Source organism: Triticum aestivum, chromosome 6B (assembly GCF_018294505.1).
Source record: "Triticum aestivum cultivar Chinese Spring chromosome 6B, IWGSC CS RefSeq v2.1, whole genome shotgun sequence".
In the NCBI taxonomy this organism is placed as follows: Eukaryota; Viridiplantae; Streptophyta; class Magnoliopsida; order Poales; family Poaceae; genus Triticum; species Triticum aestivum.
In genome coordinates, this window is record NC_057810.1 from 411,590,092 (window position 1) to 411,602,752 (window position 12,661).

Consider the following 12,661-nt stretch of genomic DNA (forward strand, 5'->3'; position numbering starts at 1 on the left):
TTGGAATACAGTATATATTACACCAATATGAATTTAGAATGAGTTCATTACAGTACCTTATGTGGTGGTTTTGCTTTCTCTTACTAACGGAGCTTACGAGTTTTCTGTTGAGTTTTGTGTTGTGGAGTTTTCAAGTTTTGGGTAAAGATTCGATGGACTATGGAATAAGCAGTGGCAAGAGACTAATCTTGGGGATTCCCAAGGAACCCCAATGTAATATTCAAGGACAACCAAGAGCCTAAGCTTGGGGATGCCCCGGATGGCATCCCCTCTTTCGTCTTCGTTCATCGGTAACTTTACTTGGAGCTATATTTTTATTCACCACATGATATGTGTTTTGCTTGGAGCGTCATTTTATTTTGTTAGTATTTGCTTGCTGTTAGTTAGAATAATGCTTTGCATCTTTAGTTTCAATAAAGAAGTCAAGGATAGCCTTTGCCATGCTTATTTTGCTAGTATACATGTTGCTGTTTGAAAACAGAAAGTTTACCGCTGTTGCAAAAATTCCCTAGAAAATTCAGAGAGTGGTATAATGTTGAATCTTTTTGTATATTGAGATCTGATAAATTTATTACAGTGGGAATTTTAGTTCATAATTTTTGGAGTCAGGAAAGTATTGATACTCTTGCGTTCTTTACAGACTGTACTGTTTTGGCAGATTGCTGTTATGTTTGCATTGTTTGCATATGTTTGCTTGTTTAATGATTCTATTTGAGGATAGGAGTATTAAATATGCAGAGGCATTTATTATTCAATTTTGAATAATAATTTTAGTGATTTGTTACAGTGGAAAATGATAAGGTTTTGCATTGGTTTATACTAACCTATCTCACGAGTTCTTGTTGAGTTTGTTGTGAATGAAGCTTTTGATAAAAAGAGAAACCATGATATGAGAGAAATTAAGGAGACACAAAAGCTCAAGATTGGAGATGCCCAAGGCACCCCAAGATAATATTTCAAGAAGTCTCAAGCATCTAAGCTTGGTGATGCCCCGGTAGGCATCCCACCTTTCTTCTTCAACAACTATCGGTTAGTATCGGTTGAGCCTAAGTTTTTGCTTCTTCACATGAGTTGTGCTATCCCTGCAATGTAGTTTTCTTTAGCTTTGCTTGCTGTTTGAATAAAGTATCAAGATCTGAAATTCTTTAATGTTAGAGAGTCTTCACATAGTTGCACAATTATTCGACTACTCATTGATCTTCACTTATATCTTTCGGAGTAGTTTGTCATTTGCTCTAGTGCTTCACTTATATCTTTTAGAGCATGGTGGTAGTTTTATTTTGAAGAAATAGATGAACTCTCATACTTCACTTATATTATTTTGAGAGTCTTAAATAGCATGGTAATTTGGTTAATGTTAATATACTTGGTATTCAAGATATGTGAAACTTTCTTTTGAGTGCGTTGAATACTAAGATAAGTTTGATGCTTGATAATTGTTTTGAGATATGGAGGTGATAATATCAAAGTAGTGCTAGTTGGGTAATTATGAATTCAAAGAATGCTTGTGTTGAAGTTTGCAAGTCCCGTAGCATGCACGTATGGTTAAAGTTGTGTAACTAATTTGAAACATGAAGTGTACCTGGCTTGTGCATCCTTATGAGTGGCGGTCGGGGACGAGCGGTGGTCTTTTCCTACCAATCTATCCCCCTAGGAGCATGCGCATAGTACTTGGTTTTTGATGACTTCTAAATTTTTGCAATAAGTATATGAGTTCTTTATGACTAATGTTGAGTCCATGGATTATACGCACTCTCACCTTTCCGCCTTTGCTAGCCTCTTAGGTACCGTGCATTGCCCTTTCTCACCTTGAGAGTTGGTGCAAACTTCGCCGGTGCATCCAAACCCCGTGATACGATACGCTCTATCACACATAAACCTCCTTATATCTTCCTCAAAACAGCCACCATACCTACCTATTATGGCATTTCCATAGCCATTCCGAGATATATTGCCATGCAACTTCCATCATCATCATCATGACATACATTACTTTTGTCATATTGCCATTGCATGATCATGTAGTTGACATCGTATTTGTGGCAAAGCCACCATGCATTATTTTTCATACATGTCACTCTTGATTCATTGCACCATCCCGGTACACCGCCGGAGGCATTCATATAGAGTCATATCTTGTTCTAAGAGACATCCTCGATTAGACACTTCATCCACACAAAACTTCAACAGAAAACTCGGTAAGATCCGTTAGTATAAGAAAGCAAATCACTACTCTAAGTACTGTAGCAAACCAATTCATATTCTGTTTTTGCATTGTGTCTACTGTAATATAACTTCTTCATGGCTTAATCCACTGATAGAAATTGATGGATTCATCAAAACGAGCAAATTATGCATCAAAAACAGAATCTGTCAAAAACAGAACAGTCTGTAGCAATCTGAACATTCACCATACTTATGGTACCCCAAAAATTCTACCAAATTTAGGAAAAATAAATATTTTTTATGGAAAGACAGTGCAAAAATAATCAGAACCATTTGACGTTCCAGTTAAAAATTTAAAATCGCGCACTACAGCCAAAGTTTCTGTCCTGCACCGTACAAACCAACAAGCATTGTAAACATCATAAAGACAAACCTTGGCACATTATTTTTATAATACAATGGAATTTTACAAGGGGATAATTTATTTGTTGAAAAGTTTCTGTAATTAAGATTCACAAAGTTTCCGTGAGCCTGAACAAAGTTCAAGGCTAGCTCCCGCTTCAACAATGCTTGTCTTTCTCACTTTTACTTTCCTTTTTGAAAAGTTTTAGGGTTCCCCTCTTTATTTTTTTGTTTTCAAACTATATAAAAGCACTCAATATAAATAAATGACTCTCTAAAACTTTCGGGTTGTCTCCCTGGCAGCGCTTTCTTTAAAGCCATTAAGCTAGGCATTTAGTGCTCAAGTAATGAATCCACCCAGATCCCAAGGTATATCAAAGACAATTTTAATTAACTATGATTTGTGATTTAGTAGTGAGCACAAAGTAACATATATCATGTAATGACGAAGTCTAACCCTCTTCCTATGCATCGGCATGTCATAAAAGAACAATTCATGCACACATAGTAAAGGCCAATGCATAGTATAAACATTTTCTTGCAATGCTATCATATTGGAAACATAAAGAGGCAGAGATATAGTTCCTCTCTCATAATAATTGCAAGTAGGAGCAGCAAGCACATGCATATTACATTCATCAAAATCATCATGTGCAATGGTAAAAGGCAACCCATCAATATAATCCTTACTAAGCGCAAACTTCTCCGATATAGTGTAGTCGGGAGAATTCAAAAAGATAATAGGACTATCATGCGTGGGTGCAATAGCAACAATTTCATGTTTAACATAAGGAACTATAGCAAGTTCATCTCCATAAGCATAGTTCATATTGGCATCTTGGCCACAAGCATAGCAAGCATCATCAAAAAGGGATATTTCAAGAGAATCAACGGGATCATAGCAATCATCCTTTGGTAAGCACGAAGGGGAATTAAACAATGTATGAGTTGAAGAGTTACTATCATTAGAAGGTGGGCACGGGTGATCAATTCGCTCTTCCTCCTTTTGTTCTTCGCTCTCCTCATCATCTTTTTCATCCAATGAGCTCACAGTTTCATCAATTTCTTCTTCCATAGCTTCCTACAAAATATTATTCTCTTCTTGGACAGCGGAGACTTTATCAATAAATGCATCAATATTGTAATTGTATTCATAATTCTTATAACAATATCTAAGTATAGCAAAATTTTCAGGTTTATAAACTGAATCATAAAAATCAACAAAATCATCAAACTCTTTAAACATAGATTCAATCTCGTAAGCACCCATAAAAGCAACAAATTCTTCTATTTGTTCCACATCATAGTAATCATATCTACCATTAGCATAAGAAGCTAAGGTTTCATTATCATTGAATTTGCATGAAAAGGGAAGGTGTGGAGCCTTCACCCTAGAGCAACAAGTATAATCATGTATCAAGCATAGTTGACGAGCATACCAACGCAACACAGAAATTTTATCCCATAATAGTTTCCCTTTTTGTGTCAAGCGATAATCCCTAAAGTATTCACGTTGATCCAATGTGTCTCCCAGAATAAAGTTGAATGGGGTTTTCTCAGGATTATCAAAGTAGTACATAATTTCTGTCACATAGCGAGCATTGAGGGTTTTAGGAGGTTCCCCATCTCCATGAGTAGCAAGTACACCTAATTTTTTTGGTATTTCATGTTCCATATCCATAGCTAAAGATAAAGAACAACTTAGAATAGCAAATAAAAATTACTTAGTGATAAAGCAAACAAGCACACACGAGAATATTCACCCCACGCTATGACTCCCCGGCAACGGCGCAAGAAAAAGGTTTTGATAACCCGCAAGTATACGGGATCAATTGTAGCCTCTTTCGATAAGTATTCGAACCCAACGAGGAGCTAAAGGTAGAACAAATATTCTCTCAAGTCCTACCTGCCACTGATACGACTCTATGAATGCTTAGTGTTCGCTTTACCTAGAACAAGTATGAAACTAGAAGTACTTTGTACGTGTTGTTGGATAGGTTTGCAAAATAATAAAGAGCGCGTAAATATAAACTAGGGGCTGTTTATATAAATAAGCAATAAAGTAAATATAGCGAGTGTGGAAAAGTGGTGGTCGGAGTTGTAAAATTGTCCCTAAGCAATTGACTATGTTACTAGACCGGTAATCACTTTTGCAATTCTGTTTGTGGGAGAGGCATAAGCTAACATACTTTCTCTTCTTGGATCATATGCACTTATGATTGGAACTCTAGCAAGCATCCGCAACTACTAAAGATCATTAAGGTAAAACCCAACCATAGCATTAAAGCATCAAGTCCCCTTTATCCCATACGCAAACAACCTACTTACTTGGGTTTGTGCTTCTGTCACTCACGCAACCCACCATAAGCAAATCATGAACATATTGCAAACCCTACAGCGGGGATCCCTCACGCTTGTGCGACACGGAGAGCACCATAGGATAGCACCAATAATAAAATATACAACTCAAACCAATCATAGCAATTCATCAATCACCGATAGGACAACGAAAATCTACTCAGACATCATAGGATGGCAACACATCATTGGATAATAATATGAAGCATAAAGCACCATGTTCAAGTAGAGCGTACAGAGGGTTGCGGGAGAGTGGACCTCTGAATATAGATGGGGGAACGTGATGGAGATGTTGGTGAAGATGATGGAGGTGTTGGTGAAGATCGCGGTGATGATGATGGCCCCAGGCGGCGTTCCGGCGCCTCCGGAAGCAAGGGGGAGAGAGCTCCCATTCTTCTTCTTCTTCCTTGACCTTCTCCCTAGATGGGAGAAGGGTTTCCCCTCTGGTCCTTGGCTCCCATGATGTTGGAGGGGCGAGAGCCCCTCCGAGATTGTATCTATCTCTCTGTCTCTCTCTGTTTCTGCGTTCCCAGATCCTTCCCCTTCACCGTTTCTTTTATATCCGGAGATCCGTAACTCCAATTGGGGTGAATCTTTCACCCAGATTTTTCTCATAAAATTAGCTTTATTATGGCAAAAGAAGAGCATCAACCACCTTACGGGTGGCCCACGAGGGTGCCAGCCACGCCCAGGGGGAGGGCGCGCTCCCCTGTCTCGTGGCCACCTCGGGCCGTTTCGCGTTTATTCTTCCTCCGGAAAATCCCAAACATTCCAAAATAATTCTCCGTCCGTTTTATCCCATTTGGATTTCGTTTGATATTGGGTTTCTACGAAACATAAAACATGCAAGAAACAGGAACTGGCACTCGGCACTGGATCAATATGTTAGTCCCAAAAAATAGTATAAAAAGTTGCCAAAAGTATGTGAAAGTTGAATAATATTGGCATGGAACAATCAAAAATTATAGATACGACGGAGACGTATCAACCCACACCTTTATAAAGAAGAAGTAGATGGTGTTATTAGATGTTGTGTACCTGAGCATGAACAGGAATAGATCCTACGTAAGTGCCACTCCGAGGCTTACGGAGGACACCATGCTGGAGATAGAACTGCACACATGGTATTACAATCTAGTTTTTATTGGCCTGCTCTCTTCAAGGATGCTCGTAAGCTTGTATTGTCTTGTGATGAATGCCAGAGAATTGGCAATATTAGTAGACGTCAGGAAATGCCTATGAATGATTCACTTGCTATTGAACCATTTGATGTTTGGGGCTTTGATTATATGTGACATTTTCCTTCCTCTAATGGGTATACACATATTTTAGTTGATGTTGATTATGTTACTAAGTGGGTAGAAGCAATTCCAACTAGTAGTGTTGATCATAACACTTCTATTAAGATGCTTAGAGAAGTTATTTTTTTTTGAGGTTTGGAGTCCCTAGATATTTAATGACTAATGGTGGTTCACATTTCATCCATGGTGCTTTCCGTAAATTTCTTGCTAAGTATGATGTTAACCATATGATGCGGAGCATCCTTCAATCATCCCCATGGACACCACTTCGATTACACAAGCTCCAAGTGGACCCATGACAAGAGCTCGAGCACGTGCCATCCAATCTGAGGTTAACTCTCTCCTTGTTGAACTTCCCTTTGACCCACTTGAGACGTGGATACTACCTCAAACGGAGATGCTTTGTGTGCTTAGGTACCAAGGAACCAACCTAGAAGAAGCTACGGTACAAGATGGACGTCGAGAGCAAGAGGAGAAGCTTCCCAGCATGGAACGAGCGGTACTACCACCCACGCCAAGCGGTACTGCCGCTGAACCTAGCCAAGCGGCACTATCGTTCTACATCCGCCCTCCTTCCGCCGAACCCGACAAACTCATGTGATCGAACCGCTCTAGAGTGGCACTACCGCCCCATCAAAGCGGTACTACCGCTGAAGCTCTGCAAGCGGTACTACCGCCCAAGGGTCCGGTACTACCGCCCTGCCTGTGTGCAGCGTATCCGGGCCGAGGCCCATGTACTCGTTCCGCCCCTCTTTTACCCCTTCAAAGGCTTAGACTATAAATAGACCTTCCCCTCGTCCTTTCTAGGGTTAGCATTGTGATAGCTCGTTTGAGATAGAGCATTGCTCATCCGTACTGGATCTACTCCACGTGAGGGACCGTGCCTCTTCGGAGAAGATCCATCCGGATTCAAGGCCTCCATCCGGAGAAGACAATCAAGACCTCCTCACGGAGAAGAACGGTTACCCTTGTATCTTCCCTTTGTTGACTTTGGATCTTGTGTTACCTTATGCTTTCGGTGATCTAGCCCTTGTGTGATCATTCACTTGTCGGTTGAGTGTTTCTCTTGTTTCTCCTCGTGTTTTCCCTTGTGTTCTTCCGCGCCTTCTTCATGTTTCCCCGTAGGATCCACTCCAAACGTGAAAGGTCGGCCCATAGGGTTCCGCCCTACATCATCTTGGTATCATGAGCCACGCTGATCACGTTTTTGGAGCCCCTACCCCGTGTTTTCTAGCTTGATTTTATTGTTTTCGTCCTAAATCCGAAAATCCCCACCAAAAATAGCCCCAATTTTTTTTGTGATTTGTTGGTTTTGATGATGTTTTTTTGATTTTGATCAGTGGATTTGCTTGGTTTCGAGTGGATCTAGCACCTCCCCCATTTTCACCTCTTTCCTTCCACGAAATCCATCCAATTTTTGCCCCGAAATCATCCTTTTCCGCCCCAAAATCGCTCTGATTTTCAATTTTGCGAATTTTTTCCGACACGAGCGGTACTACCGCTCCACAAGCGGTACTACCGCTGAGCGCCACAAGTGGTACTACCGCCCTCCCAAGCGGCACTACCACTCCACCCTGGGCAAGTTGCAATTCCTTCTTCCGCATCCCTTTTCCACCTAGTTTCGACAAATTTTTGCCCCGGTGCCCACGCATACTTCCGCATACCACCACCACTTTCAGCAAACGCCACCACCGCTCACCGCTACATCCTATGATGATTTTCACACGTTTTCGTCTTTGAGATTTTGGGTTGTGGTTCACATGTCCTATTGTGTTTCGGCTATATAGGTACGGTTCGACGTCAACAACACCACCGCTCATCTCCATCGACTACTCATCATCGCCAAGGACGGTAACCTCGACGACATCATCGCCAACGACTAGAGTGAGTGTGTGAACATGAATGTAATGTCGGTGAGAAATACGTACTCCCCCAAGCTTAGGCTTTTGGCCTAAGTTGGTTTATGGCCATGGGTAGCCTGAATGATATCCAAAGTTGTAACTGGGGTCGTACTGAGATGCAGTAGCCAATGCCTCCTGAGCTGCAGCATGGCGGTGAGCTTCCTCTGCTCTCCTCTCGTATTCGGTTGCCTCCTCCCTGGTTACAACATATCTTCTTTTTGCCTGATAATCAAAAAGGACAGGAGCAGGGAGAGTAACATGGACAGAGCAACGTCTGTCAAAGATTAGTCGATACTGGAGGAATTGTTCATTCCTCACAAGAAAATGATGACTGACCATAGCATTATAATCTAAATAAGCGGGAGGCAACTCCCTATCACCCTCACGTGGAGGTATACCAAGATAATTAGCAACACGGGTCGCATAAATCCCTCCAAACAAATCACCAACTAAACCATTATTATGCAACCTACATGCAACAATTGCACCCAAGTTGTAATCTTTATTACCTAATACAGCACTCTTGAGGACACAAAGATTAGGAACACACATGTGACATGCTTCATCTTTACCGTTAATGCATCTACCAATGAAGAGAGCAAAATAATGTATGGCAGGAAAATGAATGCTCCCTATGGTATCTTGTGTTATATCTCTAGATTCTCCCACAGTAATACTAGCAAGAAAGTATTTATATTCAGATTTACGGGGTTCATTAACACTACCCCACTGCGGGAGTTTGCAAGCAGTAGTAAGATCTTCTAGGTCCATGGCATATGATTGATCATAAATATCAAACAGGACACTTTGAGAATTACGCGAAGATGAAAATTTAAACCTTCTCACGAATGAATCAGTCAAATAGTAGTACTGAGGACACTTATCTTGCATGAAGTCCTCAAGGTCAGCATTACGCACATAAGCATCAAATTCATCCTTGATGCCTGCATTGACCATAAATTCTTCTGACGGCTATTCACAAGGCCGCACGTCAGCTTCCCTTGGTGGTTCATCGTATTGCTCACGCATACCGCACCTGGGTCCTTTCTTTGTTGAAGAACTACCTTGGTACATTTTCCTAGACATATTTCTTCCTCTGAAAAATTTCTGAAATTTTTAGTAACTCAAAATAAAAGTGAACCAAACTAAACAAGATTGGTAGCAACTACACCCACAAGTGCCTAGAGCCTATATCATGCATTAGAATTACTTGGGACCTCATAAATTTGACAAGCAAGCTCAAGAACAGGGTCACCTAGGCAGCAAAAATTTGCAATGATAAAGCACTAGAATAAAAACTAATTGGACCATTGGAGGAATCACATACCAAGGAACAATCTCCCAAAGAAGTTTTGTGAATGGAGCTTTGAGCAAGGAGATCGAAAATCGCAGCAAAATGAGTTAGAACTCGTGCTTGAGATGGATGGGGATTTTTTGGGAGGAAGATGGAGTGTGTGGGTGCAGGAATAAGTGGAGTGGGGCCACCGTGGGCCCACGAGGCAGGGGGCGTGCCCTGGACCCTCGTGCCCAGGTGCTTGCCCCCCCTGTTGTGTTCTCAGTGCCTAAAATCTCAAATATTCCAGAAAAATCATACTAAATTGGCAGGGCATTTGGAGAACTTTTATTTGCGTGATATTTTTTATTGCATAGATAATTCAGAAAACAGACAGATAATACTATATTGCTATATTTATTCTAAATAACAGAAAGTAAAAAAGAAGGGTACAGAAGGTTGTGCCTTCTAGTTCATCCATCTCATGCTCATCAAAAGGAATCCACTAACGAGGTTGATCAAGTCTTGTTAACAAACTCATTCCGAATAACATGGAACCGGAGAAATTTCGAATAACACTAGGTTACCTCAACAGGGATATGAACATCCCCAATAATAAGAATATCATATTTCTTCTTGACAGTAGGAAGAGGAAATTCAAACCTCCAATAATAATAGTTGAACTTTTTCCAATAGAATTGATGCTATAAACTTGAGGTTGTTTCCTCGGAAAGTGTACCATGTGCTCATTACCATTAACATGAAAAGTGACATTGCCTTTGTTGCAATCAATAACAGCCCCTGCAGTATTCAAAAAGGGTCTACCAAGGATAATCGACATACTATCGTCCTCGGGAATATCAAGAATAACAAAGTCCGTTAAGATAGTGACGTTTGCGACCACAACAGGCACATCCTCACAAATACCGATAGGTATAGCAGTTGATTTATCAGCCATTTGCAAAGATATTTTAGTAGGTGTCAACTTATTCAACTCAAGTCTACGATATCAAGAGAGAGGCATAACACTAACATCGGCTCCAAGATCACATAAAGCAGTTTTAACATAGTTTCTTTTAATGGAGCATGGTATAGTTGGTACTCCTGGATCTCCAAGTTTCTTTGGTATTCCACCTTTAAAAGTATAATTAGCAAGCATGGTGGAAATTTCAGCTTCCGGTATCTTTCTTTTATTTGTAATAATAACCTTCATGTATTTAGCATAAGGATTTATTTTAAGCATATCAGTTAAGCGCATACGTAAGAAGATAGGTCTAATCATTTCAGCAAAGCTCTCAAAATCCTCATCATCCTTTTTCTTGGATGGCTTAGGAGGAAAAGGCATGGGTTTCTAAACCCATGGTTCTCTTTCTTTACCGTGTTTCCTAGCAACAAAGTCTCTCTTATCATAACGTTGATTCTTTGATTGTGGGTTATCAAGATCAACAGCAGGTTCAATCTCTTCATCATTATCATTGCTAGGTTGAGCATTAACATGAACATTATCATTAACATTATCACTAGGTTCATGTTCATCACCAGATTGTGTTTCAGCATCAGAAATATCATTGGGATTCTCAGGTGTGTCTACAATAGGTTCACTAGAAGCATGCAAAGTCCTACCATTTTTCTTTTTCTTCTTTTTAGAAGGACTAGGCATCTAAATTATTTCTCTGAGAATCTTGCTCAATTCTCTTAGGTTGGCCTTCAGGATACAAAGGTTCCTGAGTCATTTTACCAGTTCTAGTAGCCACTCTAACAGCAAAGTCATGTTTATTGTTTAATTCATCGAGCAAATCACTTTGAGCTTTAAGTAATTGTTCTGCTTGAGTGGTAACCATAGAAGCATATTTGCTAATGAGTTTAAGTTCACCTTTAACTCTAGCCATATAATCACTCAAGCATCCAATCATGTAAGCATTACTCTTTACTTCTCTACCAACATAAGTATTGAAACTTTCTTGTCTAGCCATAAAGTCATCAAATTCATCCAAACATTGGCTAGGAAACTTAGTAGACGGGATTTCAACTTTATCATATCTATAAAGAGAATTTACCTTTACTACCTGTGTCGGGTTATCAAGACCATGTGTTTCTTCAATAGGTGGTAAATTAAGACCATGTATTTCTTCAACAGGAGGTAAATTCTTAACATCTTCAGCTTTAATACATTTTTCTTTCATTGATTTCTTTGCCTCTTCTTAGGAGTTGGTTTAGGAATAGGCTCAGGAATTGGCTCAGGAAGACTCCAATTATTTTCATTAGTCAACATATTATTCAATAGCAATTCAGCTTGGTCGACTATTCTTTCCCTGAAAACACAACCAGCATAACTATCCAAGTGGTCCTTGGAAGCATCGGTTAGTCCATTATAAAAGATATCAAGTATTTCATTTTTTCTTAAGAGGATGATCAGGCAAAGCATTAAGTAGTCGGAGAAGCCTACCCCAAGCTTGTGGGAGACTCTCTTCTTCAATTTGCACAAAATTGTATATTTCCCTCAAGGCAGCTTGTTTCTTATGAGCAGGGAAATATTTAGCAGAGAAGTAATAAATCATACCTGGGGACTACGCACACAACCAAGATCAAGAGAATTAAACCAAGTTTTAGCATCACCCTTTAATGAGAACGGAAATATCTTAAGGATATAATAATAGCGAGATTTCTCATCGTTAGTGAATAGGGTGGCTATATCATTCAACTTAGTAAGATGTGCCACAACAATTTCAGATTCATAGCCATAAAAAGGATCGGATTCAACCAAAGTAGTTATCTCAGGATCGACAGAGAATTCATAATCCTTATCAGTAACAAAGATAGGTGAAATAGCAAAAGCAGGGTCATATTTCATTCTAGCATTTAGAGATTTCTGTTTCAGCTTAGCTAATAACTTCTTAAGATCAGATCTATCATTGCAAGCAAGAAGATCTCTAGCAGTTTCTTCATCATAACATAACCCTCAGGAACAACAGGCAATCCATACTTAGGGGGAGAACCTTCATCATAACTATCTTCAATAATATCATCTTCAATAATTTCATTCTCTCTAACCCTAGCAAGTTGTTCATCTAGAAATTCACCTAATGGCAAAGTAGTATCAATCACAGAAGTAGTTTCATCATAAGTATCATGCATAGTAAAAGTGGCATCATCAATAACATGCGACATATCAGAATTCATAGCAGTAGCAGGTTTAGGTGTTGCAAGTTTACTCAAAACAGAAGGAGAATCTAATGCAAGCTAGATGGCAGTTCCTTACC